Source organism: Lycium ferocissimum, chromosome 3, assembly GCF_029784015.1.
Source record: "Lycium ferocissimum isolate CSIRO_LF1 chromosome 3, AGI_CSIRO_Lferr_CH_V1, whole genome shotgun sequence".
NCBI lineage: Eukaryota > Viridiplantae > Streptophyta > Magnoliopsida > Solanales > Solanaceae > Lycium > Lycium ferocissimum.
In genome coordinates, this window is record NC_081344.1 from 16,178,893 (window position 1) to 16,198,715 (window position 19,823).

General features: G+C 35.1%; 1 pseudogene; it reads left to right on the plus strand.

The window, feature by feature from the left end:
* The first annotated feature begins 124 nt into the window (after positions 1-124).
* Positions 125-18,190, plus strand: LOC132048721 (L-ascorbate peroxidase 3-like; annotated as a pseudogene).
* Positions 18,191-19,823: the final 1,633 nt, after the last annotated feature.

The following is a 19,823-nucleotide window of genomic DNA, read 5'->3' on the forward strand; positions in this document are numbered from 1 at the left end:
AAACTTGAACAAAACACAAGAGTTTCTGTCCATCGGAAAGCAATTTTTGAGCTAAATTATTTTTAATCATTATATGACATAATAATGCATCTTTAAACCTGTTCTGTTTCTAATTGCAGAAGAAATGAAGGCTAAACATCCAAAGATTACATATGCAGACCTATACCAGGTAAGCACTTTTTTTCTTTGGTTCTTAAAGATGCTTGAGTGATTTCTTGTGGTTATCAACTTAATCATCACTCTTTTTGAACAATTCGTGCTATTTTCATGAAGGCAATCCTTTAACATTTGATTGTTTAGATTATTCAACTTCTTCAGCTAAAGGTTTGGAATATTTTAAAAAAGTTTATTTCCAGGTACATCTATTTTTTTTTTGGCTAATGAAATGCAACTTAAATTAAACACAGGAAATTAAAGGAGTTCAGTACACAAAGGAACTGATAATGTGACTCAGTTCCCAAATAGTCTTTCAATGAAAGCTAAATAGAGCATAAGTTGTTTTGGTGGGGTTGGGGGGGGGGGGGGGGGGAAGAGTTCCAAAATACTATATAGTTCTAACCAAACCATGCGAATCCCAAGTCTTCCCATAGTTTTCTAAGAGTGTCAGGCCACCATATTAGCCTCCCGGTAAATGTGGTGCACCAGTGGACAATCCATTGCCTCAAGTAGGAACTTGCAACCATACACGTGTGAATAAAATGCATTTTGTGAGTGTGAAATGAGTAGATCTTACATTACCTGAGAATCTGTTTGCATTATCAATGGATACAGATTCTTAGTAAAAGCCAGCAGATAATTTATTTCTTGCTACAACAATAGTTATTGTTGGCAAAGGTTCTAGTTAGATTGTAATCCTGCATGGTGAAAAGAGTTAAAGGACTTGCCTCACCCATAGCAGCCATATGCGATAAATGAATAGATAAAGGAAACGCCAAAAACTTGTCTAACTCTGTATTTCCTTCCTTTCTTTTGGCCGTACCGTGAAGGTGGTTTTTGAATAAATTCCTGGAACAAGGAAATGATTTCTTGCTGAGATGCCTCGTGAAAGTGAAATTCATAGGGATTGATGAATATGCACCTTTCACATTCTTGCAAGCTGGCTGGTTCTGTTTGGTTAGACATATTGTATAGTGTTGGTAATTTGCAGAAAATTGATCCCAGAATTTTCGCTGAATAGCTGCATCTTGCATCATGTTAAATTTCAGGAAATTGTCATTTATCTTCTACTTAGGGTGCTGATGGTCGTAGTTGAGCTTAATTATTGCCAGAAATCTTATAGCTTGCAGGTGTCGTAGCAGTTGAGGTCACTGGTGGTCCTACCATCGACTTTGTCCGTGGTAGGAGGGTAAGTCGATTTTCATGTACCTCATGAGCACAAACTTTTGTGTCTGGTATTTGATGACCAGTTAATAACAAATCATTCAAATGTTAATGCCTTTGTACCGCTGTTGTTTTTATCAGGATTCAAAGATTTCTCCAAGGGAAGGACGGCTTCCAGATGCTAAACAAGGTATTCCTGGAGTACGAATTCCTTTTTTATTATGTTGTAATCAACAATAATTTTTTCTTGACAATTCTCTTTACTTCTCAAGCTTCTGTCTCAGTTAAGTTATTGTTATTCAACTCTTTGGGGTCAGGCCAGGCTATGAAGTTGCACATTTCTGAGTTTTAGGTTCCCGGAAGGAATTTTAAATGCCTTAATATCCAAATAGACAGTATCTTAGATGTTGTTTCCATTATTTTTCTTAGATAGGATGAAACTTCACGAAATAACTAGCAGATATGTGTGATGAAGGAATAGGAGTGTGATGGGGACCGTTGGATCTTTTTCTTATAATGGGCATATTATTCTTTCCTCATCTTGTTTGGTATGACTGTTCTAAAACTTGAAGAGTTTACTTATTCCCCTGAATATGGTCGTTGGAATACACTTGGTTGACATGCATGGCCTTGCAAAACTTTCATTTTACTTCCTAACATATCAAATATCTTTCTCTCATGCACTTCCGCCTTCATACCAACCATACCCAAACAAAGCAGTGGTTTTTATTCAAGCAAGCCTGCAGTAACCAAAAATGGAAAAACAAGAGAACAACTCCTTCAGAAAAGGCAAAAATGTAACTTAGAAGGGAAAGAGGGGACAAAAGGAAATTGGAGCGGGAAAGAGAATAATTATTTAGCAGAAATACCTTCAAATGTAACAAACAAGAGAAAGGAAATTATATGGGAGGAGATTGGTTATCCGGATAAGATGCCATCAAGGGTGATCAGTGCCTTTTCTCTTTTTCTTTTTTCCCCTCAGATATGGGGCCAACTGCTGTGAAAATGGTTTTACTCACCTATTGCTTTTTTGTCCACTTTAATCATTGTTTACTGGTAACTCACCAGCATCCATTCGGACCTTATGCGTCATTAAGTCTGTGAATGTTTTAAGAGTAGTTGCTGATGGTACAAGATTGCTTGCTTTTGACAAGTTTCATTTCTTTTCAAATATTCAGACTTACTGTCTTCTTAATATTACTGCCAATTTTGTTGTTAATTTTTCCTTGCTGTTTCGTACTTAAAACCACAAAACAAGAGAAGGTTTCCTGGTCTTTACTGCATTTAAGTAAGGTTTTCTTATGTGTTGGTTAATTATTGAGTCCTATTGCCATATGAAATTGGGTATTCGGATATAGTATCTCCTTTGCCCTCCTTTTCAGGGTAGCAGTCAAGGCATTTCCATCAGTGATCAGCACAATCCTTTTCTGACTGTGGGGTGGGGTGTTGGTCCTAATTATCTTGGACATTACCGCTAGTGTCTTCTGGACATGAATACAAACATGAACCAGATATAATCAAATCTACAGGACATGAAACAAAAAGGATATATGTATCTGTTTGTCTTAATTGCAAAAATGTTTTAACGTTTATGTATTATGCAAGAGAGTTGATACTCTCCTTATCAAAAATATAATCTATTATACAAAAGAGACATAGAACATAGTCCATTAGTACTTGTAACATCACAAGCAACAACTCAGATCTTTCAACATCAAAGTAAAGATTTAGAAAGCATCTAGAAAATACCACAACAGGTTCTCTTGTTCGCAAAATTTTCTGGGCACGTTTGACTTCCAAAGGTCAAACTGTCAAACGTCGCCTTGGTCAACCATCTTTGTGAGTTAAATGCAGTTTTCCACAATAGTGACAATTGCTAATAGTGTATAAGAAGTAATATCTTTTTGGAGTTATGACAAGTAGGTTATTACAGTTTGTAAATAAATTTGCTGTTATAATTGTTGATTTTGATAGGTAGTTCTTTTGTGCTCATTCTTATGAAATGATGTTTTCTCACAAGATTCAGGTTCTCGGATCTTTCAATTGTTAGTAAAATAACATATACACCTAAATTGAGCTTCTCTGTTTCGTTTGTAATGGACGGTAGGTGTGCCACATCTAAAGGAAGTATTTTATCGGATGGGTTTGTCTGACAAAGCTATAGTGGCACTAGCAGGGGGTCATACACTGGTAAGATTATGTTCTTTCTTTTTTTGTACTTTTGTACTGTTAGGTTGATTGTTTTTCACCATTCATGCTCTCCTCCTCTTGGTGCACTAACATGTTTGTCCTTAATTTAAGTCAAAGAATGCACCTAAGTACAGATGAATCAGTTCATTGTGTATTTGTCTGCAGGGAAGAGCACATCAGAGAGATCAGGCTTTGATGGTCCATGGACAAAGGAGCCTCTGAAATTTGATATTTCATACTTTTTGTAAGACTAATGGCCTTGTGAGCTCATTTTTGGATTTTTTGACCTTTAATTTCAAATGGGCAAAAGCCATCCCTCTCCCCCTTTTCCTTATTCATAGTTGTTGTTCCTGAGTAAAATTGATCTATTCAACCAGGCAGCTGCCAAACAGGGAAAATGAGGGCCTGCTGAAACTTCCCACTGACACAGCTTTACTGGAAGATCCTGTGTTCAGACATTATGTTGAGCTGTATGCTAAGGTAACTCAGTCATTTCAACTGTTTGACCAAAGTTTGTGGTTTATATTATTCAACTTTGCAAACTTTTACGAAATACTATGAATTTACTATCACTTTTACCTTCTCCTTAAAAAAATGAAGGGGAAATTTCAATAATGTACAATCCAACATAAGAAATTACATCCACGTAGCCATATTTTTAATTTACATTCGCATAGCCACTTTTTCACGGTATACAACATTATACAGAAATATACAACTTTATACACCTATTGTAGACAATGTATCAACCTTGTATAAAAGTGTATAATAATGTATAAGAGGTGTTTGTACACACTTTTACGCTGGTATACAATATTATATAAACTTATACAAGAGGTGTTTATACACTTTTACATTGTATAAAATTGTATAATAATGGAGATCCGGTGGAGATCTGGTGGTACAGGGGATAGGATGAAGGAGACGACCTCGCCGGTGGAGATTCGGTGGCACAGCAGAGAGGATGAAGGAGACGACCTCTCCGCGACCTCTCCGGCGGCCTCTCCACCTGCTACAGCGGGTAAAAAAAAATAGTGGCTAAACCGGGTAATTATTTTACCCTAATTGGTATAGAGTGTAAAAATCCCAAAAATTAATTTACGTATCACTTGATGTTTGGTAAAATGAAAGATCACAGATTTTTATGTCTTATGCATCTACTTGCCATTTGTATAAGTGTAGAGAAAGCACCTTTGGCATAGATCAGACAACATTGAAAATTGGCAGAGATTGGGGAGTTTATTCGAGTTTTAAGGGTTAATAGCACTCTGTAGTAAAATTCTAATTTTCGTTCTTGTGATATCTGACTGAGAATAAAGCCTTCAATTACTTGAGATGTGCACCTTTGATCTCTTTGCTTGTGAATATTCACAACTTTCTATGATTATTAACCGTCCACCATTTAATTGCGTGTTATGTTAAGCTTGTGCAGTTACTCAAATATTTGAGTGTAATATACTGCTAAAAGTAGTCCATATATAACATAACATATATTTCCTAGATAAAGGGACCAAAAATACATAGTTTAATTAAGTGAAGATTAAGTGTACTGCGTTTTATATCACAAGGACAAAATTAGAATTTATCAATAACTAGGGATGAAAAGTGCTATTATGCTAAGTTTTAATTGCTATTTTCTCCCCCTCTTAAGTGTGAAAGCTGAATGAAGCGAGTACTTTTCATGTGTTGACCTGTTTTTCATATGTTCACCGATTTATCGTAGGCTTAGAGCAGGATGATACGGGGATCCACCCATGTGTGTATCCCTATCGGGTTGATTAGGACATATAGAAATTAAATTGAGAGTCAATGTTTGTTAGATGTCACAACAAAGCAAAAGTACCAAAGGCGATATTTGGGACCACGAAGGTAGGAGAACTATGTAATAATACTAGGAAAGGTCAAAAGAGAAACTCATAGGAGATTGGAAACATAGAAGATAATTTCGAAAAATCTTTTTGGAATAGTGTTGGATCGGTTGGAATAAGTACAGTAGAATAGATTAGAGCTCAATCAAGACTGACTAATTAGTTAGAGCTCAATCAAGACTGACTAATTAGACTTATAAAAAAACGAAGTTCTAGAGTGGCTAATTGGGTTTTCTTTATGTGTCCAGAGGTTATTTTAGTCTTAAAAGAGACAAACTTGGCATGAAGTATGATGTGGAATTACATCTCTTCACTTCATTTCATTTAATACGGTTCTTACTGTACCTCAGAATTATTGGTTGTCTGTTAGTCTGTACTCTGTAGCAAACATGCGAGACTGGATGCTGTTTAGTGTTCAGGCACTAGTGGAAGGTCCAACTTATTGGTTACACTTGTACAAACTGTTTGCTAATTTTACCAGCGCTTTATTCTCTTTTTAAATGAGGAGATTTGCAGCATCAAATGTTCTAGCACAATTCATGCAGCGTTGCAGCATCATGTTCTTTCCTGTTTAATAGGCCATTTCTTTGCATTGCTTTTGTGACAGTTATATGAAAAGAAACTTAACTGATTAGAGTCCAATTTGGTTAATTTACAGGATGAAGAAGCTTTCTTTAGGGATTATGCTATATCACACAAGAAGCTCTCTGAGCTAGGTTTTACCCCTAGTTCATCTGGTTCCAAGGTGACAGTGAAGGACAGCACTGTATTGGCGCAAAGTGCTGTAGGTATTGTTGTTGCTGCTGTGGTGGTGGTACTATGTTACTTATATGAAGGCCGAAAAAGGATGAGTCCGGAACCAAAATGCCCCCAAAAGAATCATTTTGAACCAAAATACCCCAACAAAAAAAAAAGTTACAAAAGTACCTTTAGCGCAGTAAAATACTGCGCTAAAGCACTTAACCGTAACGGCTCGTTAAGTGCTTTAGCGCGATTTTTCTTTGCGCTATAGCGATTATCGTATACGACCTTTAGCGCAATAAAAAAATAATGCGCTATAGACGATTCTTGCCTCTCATCCATAGCGCATTATTTTCTTGCTCTATAGCAGTCGCCATTTTTCAAAACCAGCCTCTTATTACATTTTCACTCCTTTTTACGTAGTTTAGCCGTATATTAATCATGCTTTGAGACTCCGGAACTTCAATATTTTGTGTAGAACCCTACTTATATTTGTACAATTAATAAAATAGGCTCAATACATCAAAAATACGCAATACTTTGGATTGTCGTTTTAGTGGTTGAAAAGTACTCGGAGTCCTTTTTTGTTTGAAGACTTGTAGTCATTAGCTTTGTTGACACCAGATTTTGTCCCGCCCTTTTTTCCCAAACATTTATTTGTGAATAGTCATGTGTATTTTACCACAATTATTCCCCTTCTATTAACATAGTCGCTTACTATTATTATTATTATTATTATTATTATTATTATTATTATTATTATTATTATTATTATTATTATTATTATTTTTCATTATTAGTGTTAGTATTATCTTTATTATTATTAGTACTATATTTATTACTGTTATTATTATTATTATTGTTATTTTATTACACTGCGAGCACTAAATCTTAGGATCGCCATCTTAATATTATTATTATTATTGCTATTGTTATTATTATTATTATTATTATTATTATTATTATTATTATTATTATTATTTAATTATTATTACCTGTATTGTGATAATCTGCATGTTTTGTCATTTTAGCATTTTTACCATCTTGCGCACACGCATCGCATTTATTTCCGCATAATTAAATAACAACATTTATTTGCTATCGACTTTCAAAATATTGCACGGCTATTACGACGTCATATAATTTTATCTTTATGTGATTACTAATAAATACGTACTTTTATATCAAATAATATTTTTAACACGCGGTAGCATATAATTAATAGGTCTCCATTTAGAATTAGAAGCCCATTGTCACCTAAAATAATACCCTACCCGTCAATGACCAGCCCAACATAACTGGCCCATATTTTAAATTCATCCAGCCCACACCTCAGCCGACCCGCCTCGGCCCAACTCGTTTCTTAATGAAACGAGTAGGGTTTTCCTTCTCATCTCCCTCAGCGCCGCACTCACCCTTCTCTCCCATCCGCTCCTCTCTCTCTTTCCCTTCCTCTCTCCTCCTCTTCCTCTTTCACTCGTCAGCGACCAAAGCGGCAAAGTCCCAGTCGACTTTCGCCTTCCCCAGACCGTGCATGGTCGATTTGGGAAAGGGGAAATTAATGCTTCGTACCCCCCATCCGGATTCAACCGTTGAAAGTGGTTAAATCTTGTCTTCTTCTTCTTTCTTTTCTGATCGCATCTGAAAGGACTTTGATGAGTTTTGTCCGGTTGTGATTTCAATTTTTTTTTTATCAGCTCCATTTCATTTTCGGGTACCAACATTTTAATTGGTTTTGTCTCTTTATCTCGGTTTTCCTGATCAATGACAGAGAAATTCTAACATTTTGTATTTTGAACGGAAAGTTGACTTGAAAAGTCCCGCCCAATTTTCGTTTTAGGACCCCAGCAAACCCTAGAAATCGGATATAAATAATCGTTTGCGGAGGTGGGAAGAAAAAAAAAAAAACCAAGGAAATCGAAAAACGACAGAAATCTGATATCTAAAAAGGATATAGTGGTAGCACTACAAAAACGGGGAAAGAAAAATAATCAAGAAATTATTTTATTTTCTGGTTCGAGATTTGCTTAATTCGCTTGGATTTGGTTTCGTCGCGTTCGAATATAAATCCGAGACCCTCGCGCCGGTTCACTGCACCTGGAAAAGGTAGTTGTTCTTCCTCTTAGCTATTTTCCTTAATTTCTGTTTTGTTTGTGTGTTTGTTAGTTTAGTTAGCTGTGTGTTAATAGGTTATTAGCATGCTTATGTTTAGTTTGATAGTTTATACATGCTTAGTTAGCTTAGTTTAATCATTTGCCTATATAAGCATGTTTATTCATCTTGTTTTATTGCTGTTAAGTAGTAGTAGTGTTAGCATAACTGCCGATTAGTCTAATTTAATCATTCACATATTGTGTGTATGTTTGCTGAGCTTGTTTTCTGCTTTGTTAGTTAAATGTGGTTTTGGTATGATGGCATTTCACAGCTCAACCTAATCCCTGTTTCGTATGCTTATAAGCTTTGGTCAGTCTCAAAATCGTGCCTAATCTTGTATTTTTCTTGCTAGCTTGTGGTTTTCTTTAGTCCAGTTTAGTCCTTGTTCCTACTGAACATGAGTTAAGCCAATTTTCCATGTCATTAGCATGCCTACAGCTTTAGTTTAGCCTGAATGTTATCTAAAACCCCATGTCTTTGATCGGATAATTGTTGATCCATCAGCATGATTGAAGGCTGTCGCATTTGATTACGACTAGTTATATGCCCTGTGATAATCAGTCTGTCCAGCGTACTCTATAAACATCATATGTTCATTAATTCCTTTAAGATTGACAATGATAGTGTGAATATCTGAACAAGTTATGCCTGTCTGTTTTTGGGATTTTTTTTTTGGAAGTAATTAGACTAAATGGTCAACCTGCATACCCTGTTATTGCCTCGGCCCTGTCCATATTCATGGCACTTCTTATGATAGTTTCTGCTTTGCTTTAATGTCCCGTAGGATCATGTAAATGGCATTTGTCATGTAGATTATAAATATCATGAAGGACTAGAAGGTTCAGAGAATCATGTGTCTTCTTCATGTCTAAATTGCCTGTAGTAACTGTTCTTTTACGACCTTAATATAGAATAGCCTGAACTCCCTCCCCCTCCCTGCTTTGTTGCCTCAAGAGACATTCTGTTTGTATGAATTGATTTAGTTCATCGGTGCCACTCTTATGTCTATCTAACAAGTTAGTTAGTAAATTCATTTGATATATCCTTACTTAAAATAATCAAAATAAGTTGACTTGATTTTATAAGATCTAGCTTTTCTTTCAGTGATTATTAATTGGCGTTCAGATGTCAATATGTGTTAAGTTGGGTCTGTTGTCATTTTCTGTTAGGATTTTGATCTTGAGCCATTTTCTTTTTTTTTCTTCCTTTCTTTCTTCTTTTCTTCCTTTTCTTTCTTTTTCCAAAATCTAAATGTAACTCTAACCTCCTTTGGTTCATTGATAAATGTTTCCCTGGACCAGCAGCTTCGTTAAGATTAGTCAACATTTTAGTTTGGATTCCCTTTTGTATTTCTCTGTGTCTTAAAATTATCTGGAAACTCAACCTTTTGCTATGAATGGTCATGGAAATTATGGTGCAAGTAATTTATCTCTTGGAATGTAAAATTTAAGTGTTCTGTCTCGTTGAGTCAAAAGTAGGAATAAGAATATAAGCAGCATGTTGTGTTATAGGCAGTAGGTGTTTTCATATGGGGAGTATGTATACATTTGTGTATATTTAGAGTATGCTTTGATTAATACATTTGTGGGGAGATTGGTCGGTCATTGTGGATTAAGCTTGAACCCTCCCCGGTGTTAGCCATGCCTGGGATTCATGAAATCCCTTGGAACTTGTGCAGCATCGGGAAGACGGGGGCAAGAGCTTTCCAATATTAACCTTCCAAGTATCCTTATGAATGTGTATGCACAAAATATACTCAAATATGCACAGTATATACATAACCCACTGGTCAGTTTTGAATTTATATTATATATGTTTGGCCTTATTTATTGATTGCATGCTAATCTTTTTCTTTCGTTTTATGCATGGTCATCACATACGAGTCCGAGGGACTCGCCTCCCTTCTGCATTCGGCGTTGGGCCACCTCATCCCTCCCACCAGTTCTGTCCGCAGCAAGAGAATAGCAAAACAGAAATTCTGGGCCAAAGCCCAATAGGTGTGAACGGTCCTCCGCAGGCCTGAAAATGGGCTGAACCCATTTCCAACAGCAGTTCCATTGCAGCAGCCTTTTTTTTAAAATGGGCTGAGCCCATTTATATTTTCTACTCCTCATTTATTTTGTGCAACTAACTCTTTGTTTGTTTGTTTTCCTTAGCTTAAATGAATTTTAGTAAATTAGTGGATTTAGCTTTAGTATAATGGGTAGTAAATTTAAGAGAGATATTAGCATTAATTCCATAAGCTTCATCTTTTTTTTTTTATATGTCAAGGCTAGTTATAGCATCTAATATTTATTTATTTAGGACGATTAATTTATGAATAGCGTAACTATGCATTTTGAGTTAATGGAATCATATTCAATTCTTAATACCTTAAGATTTCAAAACGCCACTAATACACAAATATAAGTTCGAGAATTTTTATAAATAATTTCGTCAAGATTTATCAAACTATACGTATTTTAGCCGAATACGACTAAATAAAGTTAGAGGAAGAAAACTCATTACCCTTTTTGCATCTTATTTAATAAGTCTAGATTTTCTACATCACTATATTCATACAATATAATTTTATTCCAATTTTTTTTAAAACTCGCTAAGCTTTCTTCTAAAGGGTTTCTATTTATATGCAAGCCATTGTATTTTGTAAACTTTAGTTTAAATGGCATTATTATTCAAAATTTAGCAATATTTATAAGCTTTATTTTAGATGGCATTTGAAATTTCCTTTTATGCAAGATTATTATATTTGGTATAAGTTTTACTTTAAATAGCATTTTTAAAGCCTTAGCAATATTTATGAAATATTATAGCATCATTATATTCTTTCTTTAAAATCTTAATAACCTTTATAAGTCTTATTAGCCTTTAAAGTTCTTTTCATAAATTATTATTTTCTTTAAGTTGTATTTTAGCTAATATTCCTTTGAACTTTGGTAATATTTGTAAGCTATTTTCTTAAAATTTAAACACTATATTTAGTCTAAATTAATTAACCTAAGTTTGGCCGGTAAACCGTAGTTAATGGATCCTAGAGGATGCCTAACCCTTCCCTTTAGGATAATTAGAACCCTTACCTAGAATTGAAATTAAGCGGACCATTAACGGAGGTATAGTTAGGTTTTACCTTAGTTAATAAAAATAGGTGTCCTAATTCACCATTAAATTAATTAGGTGGCGACTCCTTAAAACAAAGCAATTTAGGAATCTCCAATATGTTATACCTAATTTAGCCCATTTAAATGGGGTATAACAAGCTTTACGTTATTTATCTTTTAGGGTTTCGTCTTATTTTTAAATTAATGCTTAACTTTATTTCGAATGTATCACGTTTTTTTTTTTATTATCAATTTAGGATGTGAAACTATAAACAATAATAAAAACTAAGATAATATGTATAAATATGCAAAAAATATTAATATTTACGATAAATTGTACAACACTAATGTATATACACTATCGAGGATGGGTCCCACATGAAGTATGCCGGAGACTATCCGTAGGCCTAAGGCTCATACCATCCCCACCGCCCTCGCCATCGTCTCCATCGCCCTTTTTCCTCTTTATAACCGGGCGCCCCAAGTCATGATCATCATCTCTTTCCCTGGCCCGTGCGCCCTTGACTAGAACGTGCTTCTTCCTGGGATCTAGTCCCGCTGGCACGCTCAAAACCTCAGGCTGAGTTAGGTCTGGAAACTCGACCTCTTTCTCGTCGGGAGTCGCCACCTCAGGCGCCGAAGGATGAACTTGAAAAGTATATAATAATTAGTACCATTTCTTATTTATATTGAATACATTAACATTATTTATTTAATCAAACCTATGTGTCAACGGGCGCCTGAGATGGGTCTGTAGGCTCCTGAGATAGGTGTGGTGGTGAATATGATGAGGTAGTCTCCTGGACGAGATGCTGTTCGAAGTCCAAGTAAAGGTTATAAAAATTAAATAAATATTTACCTTATATTGAATAAAATTAGTTTTAAGTAAAAAACTTACATGCGCCTCGGTAGTCTCATGAGAAGACACCTGCGCCTCGGCGGTGATGAGAATGTCACGAATGGGTCGCTCCCCGTGGACCCCCGGCGCCGAATCCTAAAATATCAAAAAAACGAAATAATAAGTAACATACATATTTAAAATAAGTACTTTAAATAATCAAATATATATATTAAATATTGACCTTATATTGAATAAAAGAAATTTTAATAAAAAGCTTACTTGTGGCTCGGTAGTCATATGGAAGACACGTCGGCTTGGCGTACCCATGAGAAAACGCACGAGTGGGTGGCTCGTGGACCGTGGCGCCGAATCCCTAAAATATAAAATATTACTAAATAATGAGTAACATATAAATATTTAAAATAAATAATTTAAATGAACAAATAAGTATTTTAAATACTAACCGGGATCAAAAACTCATCGAAGCCAAGAATCACGGCTCCTCTAAATTCCTTACGAGTCACGCTCGTCACCGCTAATGAAGCGCGTAACGCCGCCCAATCAACGTTATCACGCTCCTCCATGTATGCGTTACGGCTCGGGCGTGATGACGACCCGGTATCTCAAGTAAAAGCGCCGGCGTAAACGCAGTGAGTCCCCGGAGTGAGGGCCACCGGCTGGAAGGGGCGCGGATGGACTAAACCGTGAACGCCCTCTGGAATGGGATCGGCCTCATTTACCAGATGGTGTCCTCCACCACCAGGTCTGTGCGAAAGCACGCGCCCCTACGCGCACGGCGTCCCCCTGGCGCATGGCGACCTGCGCCGACACGGTGCCCCTCCTCCTGGAAGCACCCGGTCCTCCTCGGCTCGCTCGATAGTCGGCTTCGAACATGGGCTCCTCCCTCGCGCCTAATCTCGCCCGGCCTGCCGGATACCATCCTCCGATATCCGTACTATCTCCGCCGCAAGCCCCGCAAGCCCAGGGTAAGGCATATGCTCTAACCCCAAGATGCATAAACGCTGTACGACCACCAGCTGCATTTTTGTTCAACAGAAAAAAAAATTATTTTTTAAAACGTAACAATTAATGCAATTAAATAAATCTAAATACGATAAACTTACCAATGCCTCGTACGCTCTGCGAGTGCCGAGTATCCTACATCTTGGGGACGCGAAAGGTGGGTTGCGATCAATCGGCGTGTGATCGACGATACCGAGACCGCCCCCACCGTAGTCTCTGTGCGGTCCGTATGCTCCAAAGAAAACCAAATAACGTGGTGACAAAGGCACCGATGAGTTCGGGAACAAGATGCCCCGAATATAATAGCGGTACAAACGGGCATGACGATCAACATCGTCCGCGCGGGGTGCTGTCCTCAACCGGATCCGGAGCCCTCCAAATAAGTGCAGAGCATTAATCGAACCCGACTCGTCCCGAAATCGGCCCCGGGCATCGTGCACGAAGTGGGTGAGCTAGTCAACTCGTCGCCCACGTCGACCGAGGAGTAGGCTCGTATCGAGTGTATAGTGGCTGTCTATCTACCCGCAATCCAAAGAGAACCTCCACATCCTGAAGTGTAATCGTGGCCTCACCAGTGCGAAGATGGAAGGTATGTGTCTCTGGCCTCCATCGCCTCAACTATGGCCGTGATGAGCGCCCAATCATGCGCGTACCCCACCAACGGACACGCAACGGTAGATGCCGCCCGAAACAATATCTCCAAGACGCGAGGGGGGGGGGGTGCTCGCGTAAAAGAGTCCAAGCTCTCCAGCCTACGGGGACGGAGCCTAGTAGATATCCCTATAGTACCGACCCATAATAAGTCTGACCTATGATTGTCTTGCAAAGACAATACTGATCTATCAGCGGGTCCCGGGTGAACAGCGGGCCCCGGGTGATCATCGGGCCCCGGAGGAACATTCGGATCCATGAAAGAGTCCGGTCTGTATAAACTAAATTAGTCATTATTCTTGAAATGAAAGATAAATTATATTAACTAATTAATAATTTGTAGGGAATATGTGAATTATGTAGTATTATATCTTGTGAATAATTAACATGGGATATGCGAAGAAATTTAATATGTGCTAGTAAGGACACATATGTGATGGCAAAGACTTTTAATTTAATTACTTTTGAATTATGTGATGGCAAAGACTTGTTAAGTTAATTAGTTTGAGAATCGAAATTGAAATCGAAATTCAGCAGTAATATTTGTTTAGAACTTTACTTTGAATATGTGATATATTTTTAGTTGACCAAATAGCCAACACAACTACGATAAAATTAAACTAAAAGAGTGTATTCGTCGACCACATATTTTCCTACAAACTTTACATTTTTTTTTATTAGCTTATGTATTTATGAAAAGAAGAACTTTAACTATTCTTTTTAAGATAATCTTTTTTTATTTAACATATATATCCACGCTTTTAAAATTATATATATTAACAATTCATAATCATTTACAACTTGTCTGGATGGTTGTTACCTATTGTATTATATTATGTTGTTAGTTTAAATACAATGTTTGCTTTGATTGTTACTTTAATATTATTTTTATGTAACGACGAAAGGTCCTATTTTATGTAACCACTGATTTGGTCCTATACAATACAACACAATACGATAAATGTTAAAACAATACATAACAATCATCCAAACAAAGTGTTAACAACATAATAATTCATTACCAATCAACTTCTTTCAATTCATAAACAATATTTAACAACTAATAAATTCATAATCAATATTTAACAAATAATCAATTAACAAAATAATAATTCATTAAAAATTCATAAATAATTAACAAATTAACAACTCATAAACATATAACAAATTAACAATTCATAAACATTTCACAAATTAACAATTCATAAACATTTAACAAATAATGAATTAAACAAAAAAAAAAAAAAAATCGGAACAGTGGCAAAAGCCAACGCCCCGATCGAATAAGAACAAAAAAAAATATTGATTTTTTTTTTTTTTTTGGAATAGCAAGGATTAAATGTTAAGCATGCTTAGAATATAATGTATATAACAAAATAATAATAAAAGTTCATAGTAGAAAACCTTAATCGAAGATTTTTGTGAGCTTTTTTAATCGAGTTGTACACCGCTTTTTCCCAAAATTCGAACTTAGAATTTTGCTCCTCGACTTGAATATACCGAGAATCTAAACTTTCCGGACGAAATTTAATAGAAAATGACGTTTTTGGATGTGGGGACCACCTCGGTTTTGCCTTTAATGGCATTTTGAAATTTTTTTTAACCACTGGGAGGGACGGTGGTGGAGCCGATGAGTTTTATGTGGAAAGCTATAAATAGAAGTATTTTCTTGCGCTATGGGTCGAGAGAATAAGTGATATAGCGCGGTATTTTCTTGCGCTATAGGTGAGAGAAATAGAATCGCTTATAAGCGCAAGAAAAAATCGCCTTCTAAAGCACTTAACGGAAGCCGTTACGGTTAAGTGCTTTTAACGCAATGATTTTTCTTTCGCGCTAAAGGTACTTTTGTAACATTTTTTTTTTGTTGGGGTATTTTGGTTCAAAATGATTTTTTTGGGGCCATTTTGGTTCCGGACTCAAAAAAGGATGAAGTGACCTTCGGCATCAGCGCTACAAATTGCTTTGTTACCATGTACCAACTACATGAGTTAATGTACCTCATTTTTGGTGTTCACTCTCCTTCCTGAAATTACAGCCTGAAGAGCCATCTAATTGGATTAAATAGAAAGATACATTAGTAAGCTGGTTGTCCCATTATTGTATAAACGTTCAAAATTGTTTGTTGGATTTTTTGGAGTTATCTGATTCCTTTCTGCTTTGGGTTTCCTCAGATGCTTGACTTAATCCAGTTACATTTTGGTGTGAAAAAGGTAAGCCAGACATCAAGATGGCCTTTTTAACTTCAACCTCACAAGCAGATTGCATAATAAACTAACTGGGGATTTATGTGCCATTTATTTGTTTGTGCATCCCATGTGCAAATTATTGAGGTGCACCACTTGCTTATTTTACCTAACAGTGTCAGGGATTGTCGTAGTACTAGTTTTTCCTAAAATAGGGTGACTGGACTTTGAAATTTGTCGGTTTTTCGTGCTCTCTTTTGGTTGGGTCATTCCTCCCTTATCTCCTTTGCCAGGTAAAAGGTGCTTAGTATCACTTGTGTGTGTATCCAAATAGGGATGTCAGGTGAATCAGTTTCAGTATTATGCATATATAGGGGTGTCGAATGAACGATTCGATCTGAATTTGAGCGTGTCAAAATAGACCAAGTTAACAAATTATGTGTTAGAATTGACACCTTTATCCAATTTGATAACAGATGAGTTAGTCTAATTTTTATGGTAGAAGAAGCAGAATCGCGTTTTCGTTCTCTATTAAACTAAAATGAGGAGTTTTAAGGGTTTTTTCGGGCGCTTGGTGCTCTATTCTGGATCTAGATACATTTCTTGCTTTAGGTAAATACCAAATACAGCAAAAAATCGAAAGCGAAAGAGAGGGAAGCCCCTATATAATTAAATGGGTTGGTGGCTTTCTAGGTAAAAGAAAAATTGACAGAAATAAATAAAATAAAATTCGAGGGAGCAACTATTGAAATTTTATCTAGGGGAGATTGGATTAGCAATCTATTGTTATTATACAACTCTCCTTTACATTAACTTAGGTGCATGGTTTAAGTTCTCAATCAAATACCTTTGTCTCCTATTCTTTTCCCTCAGATTAATTCGCGGGTCACCACTTTTCTCTCCAAGAAATGATTTTTTTTTTTTTTTTTTAAAAAAAAACAAATTCATGCATGAAGAGATATAAGCCTTTGGATTTAGAAATTAGACATGTCGGTTTTGACTTAGAGAGTGTTTTGAATGTATATCTAACTTTATGTATGCTCCTCCCATCCACACACCCCCCCGCCCCCTCCCCCCTCCTCCCTTTAATGGGAAGATTGGAGAAACATTAAGTGAAATGGGTACTATGGAATCGAACTCACACTTAGTTTATGTCATGAATTCATCTTGAAATCGAATTCTTTTTTGTTCAATTTAGGTCATCTCCAACCTTGCACCATTTTTAACACCAAATTCTATTTTGGTGTAATATTTGGTGTTTAGGAGCTTCCACCATTTTGGTGTGTGAATAGTATTGCACCAAATTTGGTGTAACACAATTCATCAACACCATTACTATTCATCAATATTTTTTTAATTTATTATATAACACTTTTAATTTAACATACTATAAATTTTAATTTTTTTCATTTAGGCCCCTAATATACCTAATTATTTTTTATGTAATATCTTTATAATATTAATTTTACATCTTAATTTGGACTGTAATTTTTATAAATGAATTTTCGTAGATATTATTTTTATATAAAATTGTAAGTTAATTTTATTGTAAGTTATAATTGTATAAAAAAATATAACCATCACAAAAATGAAAAGTGCAAATATAAAATATAATAAGTTGTTAATTAATAACACAATGTTCAATAACATAATAATTTAGAATTGAAAATACATTAAAATTATACCACAATGTTCAATAACATAATATATTAAAATTATGTTCAATAACATAATAATGTTCAATACATTAAAATTGAAAATACATTAAATAACATAATAATTTAGAAAATTATAACAATAATTTAGTACTCTGGTAGGTCGTTTTCAGATTCACCGATATCATTAAATATTGAGTGTATGGGGCAGAGGATTGTTGTGGTTGTGGCTGTTGAACTTGTTGAAATCACGACGAAACAAGAATCATGTCGAAAAGATGTTGAACGTGCATTCGGAGTTTTGCAATCTCGTTTTGCAATTATTGCAGGGCCATCACGTTTTTGGAGAAAAGAAGTGCTACATGATATATTAACTACATGTATTATACTGCACAACATGATAATCGAGGATGAGTGTGATCTTAATGCACCAATTCAAGATGCTTGGGAAGGTCCAACTCAATAAAGAGAAATGGTAGTAGATGAAAATTATCGATTTGAACAATTTTTAGCTCGACACAAAAAAAATAAGAACAAAGATGCTCATTTTGCACTTCGTAATGCATTAATAGAGCATTTATGGGAGCAACATACTAATTGTGGAAGTTGAACATTTATGTAGAAATTAAAATAAATTTTACCATAATGTAATATTTATTTAATTATATTTTATCAATGATTTCACTTTTATTTGAATTATCCATTAATATGTATAACGTATAATATTTGTTTACAATTTATATTATTTAAAAATTTATGGTATAAAATAATTTTATATAAATGGTTATATAACAAAGGAATATGAATTACATGAGATGAATATATAATAGGGAAAAGGACTTTGTGTGTCCACTCAGCCAAATTAATCCCACATTTAATTACTATTTGGGCTTAATCCCACTAGGTGTCCAGTGGGCCCAAATTAATGCCAAAAAATGGTCGGTCGGCCCAAAATAATGCCAAGGCTGGTCGGCTCAACAACCCAGGCGCTTAAAAAAAAAACTTTTTGTGGTGACTAAGTCGCCACAAAAGGTCACCACTAAAGGGCTGCTACAGCATATATACATACGTTGGATTACATATACACTTTATATACAAGAATTATACGGTTTATATACATATACCGAAATTAATCATAGATTTATTATACATAAATTATACGTTAATTATATATTTATTATACACATATTATGCGTATATATATATATATATATATATATATATATATATATATATATATATATATACAATAGTGATACATATTATATACCACAATGATACGGTTTCTATAATACATTTTTTGTACGTATGGTACACTTTCTATACAAGATTGATACAGTTTATATATACATGCTGGAATTATATATACACTTTCTATACAAAAATGATACATATTATATACAAAAATGATACAATTTTCTATTCTATACAGGACACGATTTGACTTTGTCTTGATACACATTATATACACAAATGATACATATTATATACAAAAATGATACTTACCTTAGTAATTCATATTTTATACAGTTTCTATACATTACAGATAGGTACTGATACATATTTTATACACAAATGACAAATATTATATATAAAAATCGCCTCAAACATTTTTGTATTTGGATTTTTATTTAAAATTTGTCTTATTTAAGCTTTGGCTAATGGATGGAATTAACTTAGTGGGTATAATTTGGGTTTAGAAGGACTTTGGCCACCGGGTGGAATCAGTTTCACCCGCCCGGCCATATATGTCCTTTTCCCTATATAAAAAAGAAAAAAAGAAAGGATTTTTTTATGAACTAAAAAATAAAATTTAAATAAAAGAAAATAATATAATATAGAAGAGAGAGAAGAATATAAAAGGAATATTCTTTTTTGGTGTAAAAAATAGTGTAATGAGTTAGAATTAATTTTCATCATTTTAGTGTAAAAAATGATGTACAAGGTTGGAGATGCCCTTATTCCACTGAGGGAGCAATCCCATTTTCTACCTTGAATTGGTCAAAATATACAGAACTTTCTACTTTCCGTGGAGGATTAGTTCAATTTCAAAGCACCTGATTCTGTCAAATCCGGGATCCCATTAAGTCGTATAGACT